Source organism: Marmota monax, unplaced genomic scaffold (assembly GCF_021218885.2).
Source record: "Marmota monax isolate L192 unplaced genomic scaffold, Marmota_monax_Labrador192_F-V1.1 WCK01_AAM20220418_F8-fsc00097, whole genome shotgun sequence".
NCBI classification, from domain to species: Eukaryota; Metazoa; Chordata; class Mammalia; order Rodentia; family Sciuridae; genus Marmota; species Marmota monax.
The window spans coordinates 536490-556148 of NW_026694162.1; positions in this window are offsets into that span (position 1 = coordinate 536490).

Genomic DNA, 19659 nt, shown 5'->3' on the forward strand with positions numbered 1-19659 from the left:
GATGCTTTGTTCCTTGTTACTTCATTTTGTTCTCTGAGGGCACTTATGATAATGAACCTACTTGATAGAAAAAAAAAAAAAGATAAGGGGTAAGAAATTTTGGCATTAGTAATTGAGATGGCAAGAGAGAGAGGCAGAGGTTTGGGAAAGAACAAGAGGAGCTCAGTTTGGAGTCTGTTAAGTTTGAGATTACTGAGAGTTATCCAGGTAGCATGGCAAGCATGCAGTTAGATAATTGAATCTGGATGCCATGGGAAAAGTCTTTTCCAAAAATATGCATTGGAGATCTCATAGAAATAGAGAATGGAATGGTCGCTACCAGGATCTGGAGAGAGTAGAAGAGAGGGAAGGTTGAAAAGAAGTTATATATACATATATATGTAACCTGATATAAACATTATATGTATACATGTACTGAAACATTACACAGTATCCATAAATACGTAAAACTTTATGTTTTTATGTACCAGTTAAAATTAACTAAAGATGAATTATCATCATGGAGATAGTATTTAAATCCATGAAATTGAAGGGATTTCCAACTCAGAGTACAACAAAAATCCTACAATCACTGAAGAAGAGGATGGAGTAAATAGAGAAGCTGTTCAAGGACAACTTAAGTGCTTTTTGAAATTTAAGAATTAAGAACTTAAAGAACCAGAAAATTGAGAAGGAAGTTATAGTTAAGTAGAGAAAAAAAAAAGGTCACATTATTCTGAGTTAAGATAGTGTAGGCTTAAATAACATGTTGACATTAATATTTAATAGTTTAAACATAATATAAACATTTTATACCTCAAGTACTATTTGAACCAGATTTTTCAGGAAGAGGGTGTCTGTTTTTCATAGACTGAATCAGGTGTTTATGTTCCCTCTAAATTGTGGCAGGTCCTGCTGTTCCCCATGCTATTTGCCTTTGGCAGTTCAACAGGCAAAGGTAGTTGGAGAGAGTGTGTGTACTTAATGTATTTGGCCTGGAAGTGCTATACATGTCACTTTCAATATCCTTCCATATTATATTACTCTGTTCTGTAGTCACACTTGTCTAAGTGAGGCTTAGAACTATGGTCTACCTGTGCACCTTATAAGAAAAAAAAAACCAACAAAAATTTTTAAATGTACCAATAGCTAGTAGTCTGCTTCACATTAAGATATTTTCCATGTTATGTCTCTCAGAATTGTCATTTTTCCCTACTTGCTTTCCTCTTTAATGGATAAATCAACAACATTTATTTGTGTATATCTGATGGCTTGCATATTGACAAGGGTTCTTGAGTATCTAGTATATATTATTGAATAAGAATATGAAAGCATTAAAACTGTAAGATGTTTTAAAGTTTATAAAATAATCTGGTAGTTCAGATTTTATCTCTGTTTTTTTGTTGGGTTACATGAGGCTCAGATTGGTAAATGTTTTACTCTAAATCACACAGCTAATAAATGATGAATTTAGCCCTTGAATCCAACTTTCCTGATTTCAAGAATATCAATAGTCTTGACCATTCTTCTCCATTTAGATTCAATTGCAGGAGACCTAGAGTGAAAATGAAATATTTAAATGAGTAAACTCTGATATGTAATTTACTGAGAGGTTTTCTTTTTAATGACCTCTATTTTAGTATTGATCTTATATTAAGATTTTATACAAACAATGAGCTATTTTGGTACTCTAATGACATTATATTGGGTGGAGAATCTAGTGTCAGAGACATTGACATTAAAATGTAAAATTATCCAGGCAATCTGGAAAAGAAAACAAATGAAATTCAGCAGAGCTGATTCAATTAAAGGACTACAGAGTAGAAGAAAATAAGCATAGATATAATATTAAAGCAATGTCTAAGAGATGTTCATGCAAATACTCAGAAAACTTCAGTGGAAAGAAACCAAATTTCACATTGCTTCTGGTCAAGGATACAACATTGTGCTACTAAACGGGGCTCATATTCAAATTTTAATCCTGGGTCTGGGGTACCTTTTGTTTGGAATACCCAGTGCACTATTTCATGGATTAAAAATACTTTGAAGATGTGCTTTCAAATATCAGTAATGTTTTTCCAGGCATGAGAACTTATCAGTTATGGTCTTTGAATGCATAAGTGACAGACAACCCCAGGCTGTTTTTCTGGGTCTTTCCTTCAGCTTTGCTCTTTGTGGATCACCTTTGGCCTCTTTTCATGATAACATTGAACTTGCAGCAGATTCTGTGTTTACACTGCTCCTCAGAATCCAGAGTAGAGTAGAGCCAAGGAGTCTGAGGTTTCTCTGCAAAAGGCCTGGCACTCACTTTGGTTTGTGTGGTCTAAGGCACATAATGGACTGCTCCATGTCTTAGGGGAGCAATGTCTCCATAACCACATGGACACCCAAATGGTTTGAAAAGAAGAAAGGAGTACCTCAAAGTGTCCAGACCAGAAGGCAAGGGAATTTCAATCAAAGAGCAACATTTTAGAAAAGGAATGTTGAAAGCAATATTAAGGGTTTTGATTTGTTAGTTATTCTATATTTTGGTCTACAATAATGATTGCAGATAGTGCACAAAATACTTTTCTTAAATGAATGAATGAGTGAATGAAAGCATATTTCAATTTGTCTAGATCATATGATACACAGAAAGGAAAATGTAAAATAGGATATTGAAGTTAGGCAAGTAAAAGCAAAATTTAATAAACCAAATAAAGTAATTCTCATTTTTAACTGTTCTTGGTGTAGTTTTGCTACTGACCACCTCTTGCCTACTGAACCAGCTGCTCTTCACTGCCCTGTTTGCTAAAGGATGAGGTTTTTCACTGCTCTGGATGTCCATCTAAGAATATGCACAGTGCTTTTAGCCATAGCCTAAGCCAGTAATAAATATGAGGGTACATCTTCCACAAAAATAATCGTGCATGCCTTTCCAAAGGCAAAATATGAAATGCATTTGTGTCATCTGCTCTTGGAGATTATCTGCACCACTGCTCTCCTCCATTAGTGTGGGTAATTGGGCAGAGACTGTACCCAATGCAAAATGGGGAATCACTGACCATAAGCAAATATGATGTAAGACACCTAGGAGTTATGGCTGAATTAGAGGTGTTTTTTTTTTTTTAATTTAAAACAAAATCCTTCTCTAGCTTCCTTACCAGAAACTGTAGTGGATGAGGTTTAGACATATAACAATGAGAATGATAGGATATATATAGTATATCCAAAAAATTCTGACGTTCAGAGTAGAAATTTGGCATGTTGTATGTACACTTATTCAAATAAGCTGCTTTTGTTCATACTGGGATGTCTTTTTTTAACAGGGGCTTCAATTTATGACTAAGTAAGAAGACCCATCTTTTAAAATTTTACATTTAAAAGAATATTTTTGAAAATTATGACATTTTTGTTAAAGAATCAGAGTTGATACAAGAATCTTCATACTATTTCTCATCCTATACATACTAGTCAACTACAACAAAATGTACTGCCACATGTTCCTAGAATATTCATACACTAAAGTTTTGTTTCTCTATACCCTTCTATGTAATCTTAATATAATATCTATAAAAATTGCTAATCTTTACTTCTTAATATTGGCCATATTCTTGCTGATCATTGCTGAAAGTTGTTAGACAACTTTCCTTTGTGTTTCTGATTAATAAAGATTTTTCTCCAGGGAGAAAATTGGAAAGAATACTTTAGAGATAATGTAATAGAAGAAAGACATCATCTTTCTATCTTTTTGGAGTCTTATTCACAGAATCATTTCTATATCAAGGTCTTAAAGTGTCATCCTTATATTTTCCTCTAGCAGAGTTCCAGAACTTATGTTAAGGTCTTTCATCTGGTTTAAGTTGATTTTTATACAGGATGAGAGAGAGAACTTGTTTCGTGGACTAATGTGTAGTATATTTCTAGAAAAGGTTTCATGTGCCGATGAAAATAATGCATTTTGCAGCTGTTGGGTAGAATGTTTTTCTTTTAAGTATCTTTAAAGTCCATTAGATCTAAAGTATATTTTTACTCTGAGGTTTCTGTGTTCATATTTTGTCTGGATGACCTATCGATAGGTGAATTCGAATGCTTCATTATTGTCACTATTGCTATGTTGGAGACTTTCTCTCCCTTTAGATCTACTAGTATTGGTTATATGAAAATGGGTGCTCTGATATTAGATGTATACAGATTTGCAATTATATTTTCTTCATGAATTTCTCTCTTGATCATTATACAATGACCTTCTTTGTTCTTAGTTTTTTTTTTTTTTTCTTAAAGTATGTTTTTGTCAGTTTAGCTATTCCTGCTCACTTCAGGATTCCATTTGCTTGAATTGCCAAATTTGATCCTTTCACTTTTAATCTCTGTGTGTCATTACTAATTAAGAGGGTTTCTTATATACAGTCTCCTATTGGTTTGTTTTTTTTTAATTATTTAGCTAGTCTGTATCTTTTAGTTGTAGAATTTACTCAATTCTACCTCCAAAGTCAATATTATTTGTTCTTTGTGGTTACACAGTTTACTATGTTGATAGTGTTTGATTTTAAGAACTTTGAGATATAATTATGTAGGACACTCAATATATATTTTTAACTAAAATAATTTAAAAATAATTTAAAAAATTACTTGCTTTTTAAAAATATATTTTATTTAAGTTATAGATGGACGCAATATCTTTATTTGCTTTTATTTTTATGTGGTGCCAGGGATCAAACCCAGTGCCTCATGCATGCTAGGCAAGTGCTCTAGCACTGAGCCACAAACATGGCCCCTTGACTTGCTTTTCATTTCATCCAGAATACATATGTAACACAAGTCATCTGGTCACAAATTAGCTACCTAAACATGTAATGCCTTCCAACACTTTAATACTTCTTCTTAGTGCATATCATGTTGAGATTTACCCTTGCTGTGGTTGACCTATTCATGAACCATATCCAAGTCAGTTCATGCAAAATAGTTGATGGAAGTACTAATAAACACTCAGAACTCTTGCCCTTTGCCTTGTTCCTCCTACCTAATTCTTAAAATCAGAGCCACATTCTTCAAATTTGCTATCAGACAGATTATATTCTTCCCTTTTAAATAAAAATTTCAGACTTTCCACTCATTGGTTACCTTCCAGATTTCTTGAAAAAATCCTGTCCTGATAGTGAACTTTCATTTTTGGGGATTTTCTTTCTACTCCTATTTTACCTTTATATATCTCTCACTTTTTATTTCTTTCCTCTCCACTGAGCTTGACTCAGTAGTCTATAATCTCAGTCTTATTTTGGAAAGTGACCTAAACTATCTTAATTACTTGTCTTGGAGAAAATCCCAACCACTATCAGTGTAACCATCTGCTTTATCTGATAATCCTATACTCAGAATGCAGTGTTGTTGAAATAATCCAAAAAATATAGCATACTAGAACCACCATACATTCTTAGGTATAACTGCCTCTTGACACCCAGTATTTCCCAGGTCATTATACTTTCCACAGTAATAATGTGTTTTTCTATAAATTTTATCATGCCTATTTTTTCTCACCAATAAATCTCAGCAGAAGGTCTGGATTTCTCCCACCCACCCTACTACTCATACTCTGATAAGTCTACATGATAGACTTTTTTATGTAGAAAATTTGATGATTTCCATGTTAAATGCAATAAACACCATTAAATACTTATTTTAGTAGTGATTTCAATTGAAAAAAAAAAAGTTGACCACATCTTTAAAGTGGCTGTTTCCTTTTCTGGCTTTTATACCTCTCCTCAAATTTTAGATATTAGAGCTCCTCCAGACAGACTCTTTCCTACTGTAACTCATCTCTCCTTTCTTCTGAGATTTTACCTATTCTTCAAATTTCTCATATCAATATGTTAAACAATAATATTGTCTAAATAATATAGAAATTGATTTTTAATGATGTTGAATCAGAAGGGAATTGGAAATAGTAACAAAACCACTTAATCATGGTTAGGAATAAATCAATTTTTTCTATATGTTAGCAATGTAATTCATTAAACAATGGCTTATTCTTTCTTGAGACTCAGTCACACTCCTAATAAAATCGTATTAATTAATTTAATTAATATTAAATTAATTAAATTAATTAGGAGTATTATGGTTACTTTCTATATTCTTTAGTGAGCATTACATATAAAGTTTAGCATGTCTCTAAATTAGTTCATCTGAACACAATAAGGCAAAAATACAGTTTTAATGACTTATTTATTGGACTAGCATTCTTTCCTTTTAGGAATAATTTTTTACCCTTTTAATGTGTACTGTATGGGCTAGCAATCATTAAATTTTCCCAAATACTAGTAGGGATTGATTTATGATTCTCTTGACTACTCAGCTCACAAGTGCAGCCTATATTCTAAGGGCTTCCTGAGGCCAGGTGATTGTGTGCACTTTGGAGGAATTAAAAAAAATGGGAATTTTCTGCTCTGTGCTAAAGGTACAGTGAGTAAAAGAAGGGAATTAAGAAACAGCACGAAAATATTGCCACGTGAGAACCATAGACATGGTAAAGTCCTGGTTCTCTTCATCTCTCCCAAACATCACCTGTTTTTAATACCCTGTCACCACCCCACCATACCCAGTGTATGGGGATGCAGGCTAAAAGCCACTCAATGGCTTTGACTCTCCTAAAGACTACTGAATCATTTTGCCCCTAGCAGGGGTCCAGGTAGAAGCATCAAAATGAGTCCTGGCTGAGAGGAGAGAATCACTGAGTCACAGCTGTTCTGAGCATTTTTAACATTGCTATTTGTGACTTAATGAGAACCCAGAAGCTGTGAAGTTACATGTCAAATTATAGATTTGTGTTTTGTTGGAAAGATTTCCCCAAAGGTCAAGCTTTTATTATGCTGTAGTACATTAACCACTTTTATGTTTTTATGCCAGCTTCCCTGACGGACTATATAAAATCCTGTTCTTTAAACACTGAAGCCAGCTTAATCATATTTTTGTTCCTTCATTGATTAATAAATTAAATTTTGGGGGCCATTTTTATTATTTCAACATATTTACTTCTAAATTTTTTAACGTTATATTCCAGCAGGCCTCTTTTATCCTCAAAAAGATCAAGGTAAATCCGAGGATCCTTCTTGGAAGGGAGACTCTTAAGTGCCTGGTCTGACCAACACAGAGGAGGATGAGCTCAGGGCACTGTACATGGTTCTAAAGACTTTCCTTTTTCTAGTTTTGGTGGGTAATTGTATCAAATACATGCTCGTAGAATTAAGCAAAATACAGTGTCCATCTCAGCTGTTTTGTTTGGCATAAAATTATTCATTCAGCCAAATTCCATAGTTTTGGTCCTAACTGATAATTTCTGATTTGGGCTGTGAAGACTAACTTTTGTGCAAAATTGTGTTAAGTATCCTATTTATTCTTTCAATATTCAACAATAGCATCCTGAGACAGAGGCTATTACAGTTTTTAGTGATCCCTTTGATTCTTTTGTATTAATAAGTTGAGACATTTTAAAAAATAATTGTGATAAAACTGATCCAGATATAAATAACTTAGTGGTAAAATAAGTAACAACAACAACAAAAGAGTGCTTGCTGATATATAGAAGGCCTTGTGTTTTATTCCTAGCACTATAAAAAAAATTGGTAAAACTGACAGCAAAATGAACCATTTCAGTGTACATTTCCATGAGTTGTTGACAAATGCATACAATTGTAAAACAACCATTGAAATCAATATTTAGAATAGTTTCATCAAGTAAAAAGAAACTCTGTTGACATCTTGTAGACGAATTCCCTGCTCCCCCAGCTCCTGACAACTACCCATCTGTTCTCAGTCCTTATAGTTAGGGTTTTTCCAGAGTTTCCGAGAAATAAAATTTGTACAGTAGGGAGTCTTTGATTTGACCATGTTCTGAGCATCACTAATTCATTCATTTTAATTGCTCAGTTGAGTTCATTATATGGATAAATTGTAGTCTGTTTATTCATTCACCAGTTAAGAATATGTGCTGTTTCCTCATTATGATGGTTTTAGATAAAATTTTTAGAAAATTCAGACCCAGGTTAAGAATGAATATATTTTATTGCACCTCAGTAAACATCTAGAGACTGATTGTTGGGTCATATATCAGATGTATGTTTAACTTTAAAAGAAACCGGTGAAGTTATTTTCCAAAGTGACTGCAATATTCAGTCTCCCCAGGGACAAATGATTAAGATGCTCCCCATATTCCCTGCCTGTAGTATTATCGATGTTTTTCATTTTAACCATTCTAATATGTTTGTAAAGAAATCTTGTGATTTTTATGATTGCTTTGTTTTTTTGAGGGGGCCAGGTAATAGGCCATTAACTACTGAGCCACATCTCCAGCCCTTTTTAATATTTTATTTAAAGGCAGGGTCTTGCTGAGTTGCTTATGTCCTCACCAAGTTGTTAAGACTAGCTTTGTACTCATATCCTCCTGCCTTAGCCTCTGGAGTGGTTGGGGTTACAGGTGTGGGCCACTGGGCCCGGCTTAATTGCATTTTTTAATGATGATGATGATGATGATGATGATTAGTGTGTGGGGCTGGGGACTGAACCCAGGGACTTGTGCATGTGCGGCAAGCATTCTACCAACTGAGCTATATCCCCAAACTTTTTAATGACTAATATTATTAAACATATTTTTATACTTATATTTGTTAGCCATGTATCTTCTTTAGTCAAGAATTTGTTCAGATTTTTGGACTATTTATGGTTGAATGGTTTGCTTATTCATTATTGAATATTCAGAGTTCTTTAGTTGGTCTGTATAAAAATCCTTTACCAGATTTGAGTATTTCAAATATTTCCTCTCAATCTGTGATGCATTTTTTTATTTTCTTAAGGGTACATGTCGAAGGAAATAATCTTTTATGCTGATAAAGTCTAATTTGTCCATTTTTTTCTCATATAATTCACACTTTTTATGTCCTAAGAACTTGTTGCCTAACTGGAAGTCATGATGATTTTTTTCCCCCATGTTCATTTGGATTGATGTGTCAGTCTTTTCACCAGTAATATACTTTCTTGATTAGTACAATTCAAATAAGGTCTGGAAATCATGTTGTTTTGTTTCCCCCAATATTACTATTTGCTTTCACACTTGTTTTGTTATTCTAGATTACTTGCTTTTCTCAAGCAAATTTTAGAATCAGTTTTTTAAATCCCTCCCCCAAAAAAATCCCACTAGATTTTCATTGGTTTTGCATTGAATTTATAAAAAAAAAAAATGGAGAGAATTGAAATCTTAATGTTGAGTCTCCCAAACCATATTTATTCAGGTATTCTCTGCTTTCTTTAATTAGTGTTTTAGGCATATTTTGATTTAGAGTTGATTCAAGCTTTTTGATAGTGTTTTAAAATTATACTTCAAAGAATTTTAATTTGTAACTATTCACTGCAAATATTTGGAAATAAAAGTCATTTTATTTTTTTATATATAAGTTACCTCTTGTAGCCTTGCTAAACTTACTTATTACTTCTCTTGGAGTTTTGTTTTTGCTATAGTTACCCACGGGACCCTCTTATCTTTGACTTCCCCATGAGCCTACTGCCTCAGATAGAGCCTCTTATCAATATTTTGTCTCCTTTGGTTACTCCTGATCCTGCAAGCTTGGATCCTACTTGTCAGCCTGTTTTCCAGGGGGTGGGTTGTGTTGGCTGTTATCCTACTTCATCCTCATTCTCAGGCAGGATCTGTGTCCCAGGTCTTGGTAGTAGAGCTTTCCTAGTGATCTTGCCCCTCTGGAAGATCTGGGCTCATGACAGATTCCTTTCTTTCCCCAGGTACAGAGGAAATGGCTTTTTGTTCCCATGTCCCAGCTGTGGTGAGTCTTCACATGTACTCTAGGAGATAATTTTACTGATCTTCCTTCAGTTCTTAAGGTGTTTATTCCTAAGGGAACAAGGTTCCAGGCCAGGCCTCATGCTTTTTCTCAGTAGAGTTTGCTCTGCTTTGCAAATCAGCACCACAAGGAAGCCTTTCTAGTGAGCACCCTTTGATGTTTGGGGAGAAGTTTCCAAGTAACTGTGAAGTCTCTTATTCTCCGGGGGATAGGGTTCTATGTTCTCCCAAGTGACTAAAATTTTGACTGAAAAATTCTACCTGCGTAGAAGGCAAACCTAACTTTTTTCTTCCTGGGCTGTGCCTCTGATAATCCAGTGCTGAGTCACTCTGCCTTGAAGCAGCTTGTCTTTCCATAGATTCCAGGTGACTTAGTTCCTTGGGATTTAAAGGGGTTGACTTCTAGATTTCATATTGTTTTATTCTTTGATAGAATGAGAGTGGTACTTAAGGAAAGCGGGAACACTGTTTTAGTTCTGCCCATGCTTTTTTTCTATTGTTCTATTGTAAATTAAGTTAACTTGATTTTTAACTTTTAGTGACAGATGCAAAATAAAGGAGAGGCCATTCTTTAGTTTGGGCAATTGACATATGTGTCATCTTACATTATGTTATGTAAGGCATATCCATGCCCACCCCACCTTTATATCTAGAACAAAATTGGTAATTCTGACCATCTCCTGATTAGGCTTTATTCTGGACCTGAAATTTTCCTTTTTTCTGGACTATAGTTATATGATAGTACATCCTTTATATTGTGGGGGATGATTCTTATTTTTTCTATTTGAAAATTATCCCTCCAATCTGTTGGTTAAAAAAGCATCTTTTATGTTTTCTTGTATGATCCAGGTGTACCACTCTTTGGTATCTATTCAAAAGAATGAAACACATACATATTCATGTTGATAAGTCACAATACACAAATTATGGAGCCAGACTAGGTGTCTGTTAACATATAAAGAGATGAAGAACATATGGTGTATATACTCAATGGTGTTGTATTTATCCATAAAGAAGGAGGAAATTACGTAATTTGTGGAAAAATGGATGGACCCGAAAACCTTATGTTAAGCAAAATAAGACAGACTCAGAAAGATAAGAGCAGTATGTTCTTTTATATGTGGAAGGTAGAGAGAAGAAAGGAGGAAAAAGAAAAAAAGATTTCATGAAAATAGAAGGGAGATCATTAGGGTGGAGGAGGAGGATGTGGGGGACCGTAAAAGAACTTGTCACAAGGGAAAATACTAGGGAATGAAATTATATTATATTCAAGCCCAAAAGCATCACAGTGAGACCCTATTCTGTATAATTAATATGCACCAATAAATATTTTTTAAAAGATCTTTCTTAATATGTCTGTTGGATACTTCTCATTTTCTAAAAGTTATTATTTCTCTTGATTCAACTTCATTTTGAAAGTTTCCTACATATACTCTAGAGTACTTTTTTCAATGCTTAGAAAAATTGTGATTCCTATCTTTTATGAGCACCTCGATTTCCTCCTGGGTGAAAGACACTGGCATCTATTTCAAGTTGTTTTTCTGTATCTTCCGCTTTTATTTGAAGTTTTAAGTATTTAGTGATATTATCACTGTGTGCCTGTCAAGTCTGACTTTATCTCCACTTCAGTCAATCCTGAGTTCTCAGGTTTTATAAATGTTTTTTTCAAAATGTTATTTTTCTGTGCAATTAAGGACTTGCTAATCTGATTTGCTTTTACAAGCTTGTACACCATTCCAGCCTTATATTTCCACTCATGATGTGGTAGAAAGAACTCTGACCTATGAAGTGGGAGACTGAATTCTATTCTAAAGGTTTCCAGCATTTTTTAAATTACAGATTTACATTTTATTTTTGCTCTTCTAGTCAAGAAGGTGCTATATTATGAATTAAAAATTCATTTTAAATCTTCTTCTGAACTTGATTACTATATGCTTTTGGATATGTTCACTTTAGAAAATTTTCCTTGATTACTAATTTAACTAATTTTTAGAGAAGAGAAAAATAATCAGCATGTTTATTTTTAACTGTAAATAAATAAACATTTTAAAGTTTCAGCAATTCTGGTTATTGCTAGCTTTTTCACTCTAACGCTGACAGTATGCTAAAATATTACCTCAGATTTTTATCTGCCAGCAGAGAAATGATGAAACTTAATTGGCTTTCCCAGGGTTGTTAAAACAAATAGTCACATTACTTATATATTACAGCACCTTTCATGAAGAAACTTGGGTTCTGGGGGGAAACATGTATTTTAGAGGCATTTTTATAGATTTTTAAATTATCCTTTGTATTTCCCTTCTGCTCACCACTTATTTGTCACTATCCAGTTCCTTCATTAACAACAAAAAGAATTATATAATAGACTTTATATTTTAGAACAGAGAATATCATGCTCAGTGAAGTAAGTGAATCCCAAAAAACCAAAGCCTGAAAGTTCTCTTTGATAAGTGGAGGCTGATAACTGGGAGTGGGGAGGCATAGGAAAAATGGAGGAATTTTGACTGGGCAAAGGGGAGGGAGGGTAAGGAGAATGCATTGGGGCAGGAAAGATGGTTGAATAAGATGGACATTATTTCCCTAGATACATGTATGACTGCACGTATGGTGTGACACTACATTATATACAACCATTGCAATTTTGTACAATGAATCAAAATGCATTCTGCTGTCATATATACCTAATTAAAATAAATAAATTATTTTTTTAGAAAATAATTACAATTTAAATCTGGACTATCCTCCCAAAGTTCATGTGGTGAAAGATTAGTCCTCAGGTATAGAGCTATTGGGAGATGGTAGATACTTAGCAGGTGGGGCCCAGTTTTAGAAAGTAGCCCACTGGGAGAATTTCTTTGAGGGTATATCTTGTCCCCAGCTCCTTCTTCTCTTCCTGACTGCCATAATTTAAGCAGTTTTCCTCTGTCAAAGCCTCTCTGCCATGATGTACTGCCTCACCACAGATCCAGAAACAACATAGCCAGTCACTTTGGACTGAGACCTCTGAAATTGTGAGTCAAAATAAATCTTTCCTCCCTTAAGTTGATTTTCTCAGGTATTTTGTTATAGCAACAGAAAACTGACTAACACATAAAACTGGTACTAATAACTTGAGTCATTGATGTGACCATAACTGAGAATGTCATTTAGAAAAATTTGGAATTGGTTTGTGGGAGAAACTTGGAAAGGTTTGGAAACGCAGGTTAGAGAATCCTTAAATTGTTATAAGCAGAGTTTAATGAATGATGGTGATGTAAAATCAGAAGACCAGAATGCTGCTGATAATGCAGGCAGAAGAGGTTGTTCTGATGATATTTCAGGTAAAAATAAGGACACGACTAACTAGAAGAGAGAACTAGACTAGAAGCTAATATTCTGACAAAAAATTTGTATACATTTTGCCCATTCACTGTGCCTTTGTAGAAGGCTGAATCTAAAGGTGACAGGCAAATTAATCTCATGGAGGATATTTCAAGGCCATACAACATTCAGGCTGTACATGGTCAATGCTGGCTGCTTTTGGCTAGATTTGCAATGAAAAATGGGAACAGAAACAGAGTTAAGATTTTAAGAACTTGCATGCAGTTTGACTAGTAGAGTATTTGAAGTTCTGGCCGAGGTGTGTGTGGCTGTTAATAGAGATTAGTACTATTAAAAAGAAGCCCTCTACTTTTGACAATAGGAAAGATGCTTTGAAGACATGTCAGGAATTGGTCAGACTCCACCCATCCCAGGCTCAGGAGTATAGTATAAACTCACTTTAAAGACTTTTTCAGGAGATACCTTCTGGGCACACAGCTCACATAGGGTCACCTGGGAAGTTGTCTCCCAGGATTCTTTTCACTACACTCAGCCATTCAGGCCTTCAGAGGCTGATGCAGCTGTGGCCCAGTTGGGCCTGGCAACTGCTTGAGCTTGTAGCAGATGGCAGACCATGATGTTGTTCCTATGATGTTGGTTTTGCAGGCAGGAAGAGTGTAAGAGTTGAGAGGTGGGAGGGAAAGGGAGAGAGAAGGGAAATTGCATTGAAATGGAAGGAGACCCTCAGGGTTATACAAAATCACATACAAGAGGAAGTGAGGTGAAAGGGAAAAAAATACAAGGGGGAGAAATGAATTACAGTAGATGGGGTAGAGAGAGAAGAGGGGAGGGGAGGGGAGGGGAGGGGGGATAGTAGAGGATAGGAAAGGCAGCAGAATACAACAGACACTAGTATGGCAATATGTAAATCAATGGATGTGTAACTGATGTGATTCTGCAATCAGTATACGGGGTAAAAATGGGAGTTCATAACCCACTTGAATCAAGGTGTGAAATATGATATATCAAGAACTATGTAATGTTTTGAACAACCAACAATAAAAATTAAAAAAAAAAAGAAGTTTCCACCAAGATTTCAAAAGAAAGCCTAGGCAGGCAGGCAATGTATAATAGGATCCGAGTCCTTTCACACAGTCCTGAGAGGGAAATATATGAAGCTGATGCTGTATGGGCAATCCTAGAAAGGTAGAAATGCAAAGATTGTGGAATATCTAGTAAGGAAAGCCACAGACGATGAGCAGAACCAATCCAAGGGAGTAGCCATGTGAAATGCATTTGGCAAGACGATAGGTATGGACTACCCAAACCTTTTGGAGGTCACATTACATCAATGTGTGCTCTGGAGGCCAGACATGGAGCTACAAGATGTAATGCTTTTTCTTCTTCTTCTTCTCCTTCTCCTTCTCCTTCTCCTTCTCCTTCTCCTTCTCCTTCTCCTTCTCCTTCTCCTTCTCCTTCTTCTTCTTCTTCTTCTTCTTCTTCTTCTTCTTCTTCTTCTTCTTTATTAGTTGTTCAAAACATTACAAAGCTCTTCACATATCATATTTCATACATTTGATTCAAGTGGGTTATGAACTCCCATTTTTACTCCGTGTACAGTTTGCAGAATCACATCGGTTACACATCCACGTTTTTACATACTGCCATACTAGTGTCTGTTGTATTCTGCTGCCTTTCCTATCCTCTACTATCCCCCCTCCCCTCCCCTCCCCTCCCATCTTCTCTCAAGATGTAATGCTTATCTGCTGGGTTTCAGTCCTACTTCAGTTCCATCCCTCTTCTATTTCGCCTAACTTCCATTTTGGAACTGGAATGTTAACTGTTTATCATCTCTATATCATTGTATGTTGGGAATATTTGTCTTGCTTTTTTAAGTTTTTATAGGGGCAAATAGCTAAGACTTTACCTTGTGTCTCAGATATTTTAGAGCTGCATTTTTGAGCAATGCAGGAACTGTTAGTATTATGGGGACTCTTGGAAATAGAATAAATGCATTTTTAATTGTGAGATGGGCATGAGCCTTTGGGGGCTAGAGGCAGAATGTAATAATTTGAATCTGGAATGTCCCTAAAAGCTCATATGTCAAAGTTTTGGTCTTCAGCTAGTGGTTCTATGGAGAGATAGTGGAAACTTTAGGATGTGTGACCTAGGTGGAGGAAGTAAGTTACTCTGGGCATGTCATGAAAATTATAGCTTATCCTTGGACTCTTATTCTTTCTCTCCCTCTGCTCTCTAGCTGCCATAAAGAAAGCAGCTTTGCTTTGCCATTCCCTCTCCACCAGGATGCTCTCCCTCACTAAAAACCCAGAATCAATAAAATAAAATGATCATGGACTAAAACCACTAAAAAACTGAGTAAAAATAAACCTTTTCTTCTTTCAGTTTATAAAAAAAAAATCTATTAGAAAGTGCAGAGAGCTCCATAGACTCTTTTATACTATCCCTTACTTTCCCCCTTAAATAAACATTTTGCTTTAGTGTTATATGTTTATTATAATTGAAGACCCAATATTGACATTTTTTTAATAATGAAAATCTATAGTTAATATCAGGATTCACCTTTATGTTATACATTCTGAGTTTTGACAAATGTATCATTGCATGATTCTACCATTACAATAGCATATGGTGTGATTCTTTCACTGCCCTAAAAACCTCCTGTGCTCTCTTGATTCATTCTTCAATTCATTCTGTGAACCTCTGGCCACCCTTGATGTTGTTAAGGTCTTTATATTTTTGCATTTTACAGAGTGCCATATAGTTTGAATCATGATATTTGATTTTTTTCAGATTGGCTTCTTTTCATTTATCAATATTTCTTTAAGATTCTCTTATGAGATTTTATGAATTCATGTGGAATATCTAATATCTTCAGAATTTATTTCTGGTTACCACTAAGTAATATTCCATTATATAGATGTACCACATATGCTTATCCATTCATCTATTGAATGATGTCTTGGTTGATTCTTAGTCTTAGCCATTATGAATGAAGCTACTATAATGATCCCCTTCTTCCTCTTTGTAAGTGACATATTATTATTCATAGGTCCCTTCAGAGTAGCCTCTTACCATTGACTAAAATCTGAACTCCACTAGGGAGTTGATTGTGTCAGTGAGAGAAAATGACCCAAGGTAGCCTTCTATTGTATTTTCTACTGGATTTCCCAGTGACTCCTACCATAGCTTGATGTTAAAGGCCTATATAATAGTCACAGCCCATACATATATATAGTCAAAATGAATCAAAACCTCTCCTTTTTAAGTTTGCATTTTAAAGATGTACAAAACAGTTTGTGATTTACTGTCAAAGATTACAACTTAACTATGCCACTAATTAAATATGCTGCTTCTTCAGGAGAAATAAATAACCACAGGGAAGTAGAAGTAATTAAACTACAATACAGTTCTGCCACAGGTAAACAGCAGCAGATTCAAATCTTTTGTGGGTTTGCCCCAAATTAAGACTATAGTGACAAGAGCTTCACTGAAAACAAAATTGAAGGATCATAGATAGAAACTCTTGCATCTACTACCTTCTTGGTAACACTGTTTGAAATTTCTCCTTCAATTCCTATATACATTAATCTGGAACTCCATTCTCTTTTCTTGTTTTCCCAAAAAATTGTCCTGTGGAGTACTTACTGAAAAATTGTTGATGTTGGGGCTGGGGATGTGGCTCAAGCAATAACTCACTCGCCTGGCATGCTCGGGGCACTGGATTCTATCCTCAGCACCACATAAAAATAAAGATGTTGTGTCCACCGAAAACTAAAAAATAAATATTAAAAAATTCTCTCTCAAAAAAATTGTTGATGCCAATATTTCATTAAGATTGTTAAGCAAATGTGAGAGATAAAGAGGGAAGGAGAGAGTGAAAAGTGAAGTTATTTTTGCAAAGGAGATTCTTTTCCTTCATAATATGGCACGGTTCTTGTAAAATAAATCTTAATTTTCCAGTTAATTCTGTGGAAAATATTTTAATATTTTTTCCATGTATGTTGTTTCCAATTTTTTCACTTCCTCCCTTCCCCTTCTAAGATACAATTGTCCCAAATAGTTTAGTGGCAGGTAAATATAACTCTACATTAAAGTATGTGTGTACCTGATGAATGGAACTGGTAGTACTATTTTCAGGAACAATATAAAATATTATGGAGAGAGAACAAATAAGGAAGGTTGTTGCTGCTGCTGCTGTTCATGGGGATGACGATGCTAGAATTCCATCACCCCTTACTCTGGTCCTGGCACTGGAATTAGGGGTTTACATCAATTTTTAAATTTGGTCTTCATGATAGATGTTTGCGGATCTGAGGCAAAGAAGGGTTAAGAAGTAGTGATTAGACCATGAGTTGTGTTTGGAATTAAACCAAGTTGACTGTGATTCCATACTAAGGTGGCAACCAGGAGGAAATCCAGGGAAAATAAAGGAGAATGTACAGAAGAGAAGGGAAGAGAATGGATACACAATGTGGCAGATATGGCATTGTGGGTGTCCCCAGGAATGGGAACAGTGATGCCTCAATTAAACCTTGCTTGTTTTTAAGAGAGTCTTGAAAGCTGCTTCTTGTTCACCATTTTTATGATTACAAAGTATATTTTTTTTTCATTCTACCCATCCCTGATCTATTTCTCTACTGATTTTCATAAATGTCAAAATCTAGGTTAAAAGAACTCAAGGGCAGCAGGTTTAATTTCTTTCCTTTCACATATTCCAGATTTCTCAATTATTTCCATTTATGAGGTTTATTTGACCCTAGGGCTAGCATTTAACCTTCAATTATATTAACTTGACATAATGTAGGCTCTCTTAATTCTCCTAGACTCCTGCCTTAATCCCCACTTAGCAATTTCAACTTCAAGCACAGAGTTAAAGTAGGTATACATGGCAAAGAACTAGGCAGTTGCAGGTGCTCTTTTGAACAGCCTGGGGGAAATTCATGAAATACCCAATAACAAAAAGAGACGATAGACATCTTTCAGAGAAGACTGGGATAGGGGAATAAGTAGCAGTGTGCAGAAGATGCTGGGAGGAAAGAGCACCACTCTGTAATTTGCTTGGGAGAAAAAGAGTTTACAAGTTTTATTTTTTTCAATAAATTTTATCAATTTATTTTATTAATTCTGACACATCATGTTTACATGTGTGCGATTCTGTCATTCATGTTTCTTAATTTCTTTAAGATGACTTGTTTCCTTAGGTGAGCAGGGCAATGGAACTTTATTTTGTGGGAAATCTTTGGAACTAACCACATCCTAATGTAGGTTCAAGTGATAATGTTAAATGAGGTAAAAATTACAGGAAATTGCAGTTAGAAAATGTTGCCTAATGAATAGGGAAAAAATTAAAGCATCAGTTAGAAATTAAAAATTAAAATTCAAAGATGAAACTTGGAAAGATTTTGAATGTTGCATTAAACATCAAAGCAAGTATGAAGCAACTCTTACTCCCAGGAAGCCCAGGGTTTTGGACCAACAATCATCAAAGCTGTCTTGATAAGTCTTATGGAGGAATGGTGGCTTCCCTTTAGTGGTTCTCTCATTTCCTGTTACTTGTTGGGAAGGAAATGGCTGATGGGAAAGAGGGGAAGACTTTGATTCCAGCTGCCTGGTGTGATGAAATTTATTCTGAACCCAGGATGCTCTTTAGCCCTTCTCTCCTACTAAATCTGATGGGGAGGGTGGGAAAGAGAAAAAGCTAAAACATTTACATGTAAACAAACAAACCCAGTAGAATCAGAAAGAAATGAATTAGCAGGAATTTTATACTTTTTCTTAAGGTGATAATCCTCAAATAATTCAATATACTGATTCTGAGGACTTAGATGTTAAAATAGATTCTATTTTCCAACATTTCTATTCTCAAGTCATTTTATAAAAACTTGCAGTGTTGCACTGGGCTCATTAAGTAGTGCCAGTATTTATAAAGACAATTAAGGATATAGTGTTCCTTCAAAAATTTGCTTTAGTAAGAGAGTTAAATTTATACTGATACCTTTTAGTTTTGTTTTTTGTTCAAGTTTAATAGAGGAGATATAAAGGAAGCCTCTCAATAGTTATATTAGGAAGATTGCCAAATAGACATACATAAAAGTCAGAGAGGCTGACTTACCTGGGAGAGGTTAGCAACTCCCTGGCAAGCATTTTTGCCACCACCTGTCACTGAAGTGACAGTAACTGAAGTCTTGATTCTGAGAGTAGTTCTTCAGGCTCCTCCCCTTCATAGATGTTTGTCTTCATTATCTCTTTCATCTGTCGACTATTTGGCATGACTGCAGTTCTTTTTTCCTAACAGCTGGATTTTAGAATTACACAGCCTTAGGGTTAGAAGGCATTTTTCAGACCGCTGACTCCTAAGTGTCATTAATTCATTAATTGTTTCCCACTGCCATCCAGCCTATGTTAGTCAGAAACTCAAAGCTCCATTGTTGACCTTATTTTTTTCAGAACTGAAATGAACATTTTAAGGGATGGCTGTAAGAATAGGGAGAGTGGCTAGGAAACCCTGCTCATCTAGCAGCTTGTTAAATTATCAG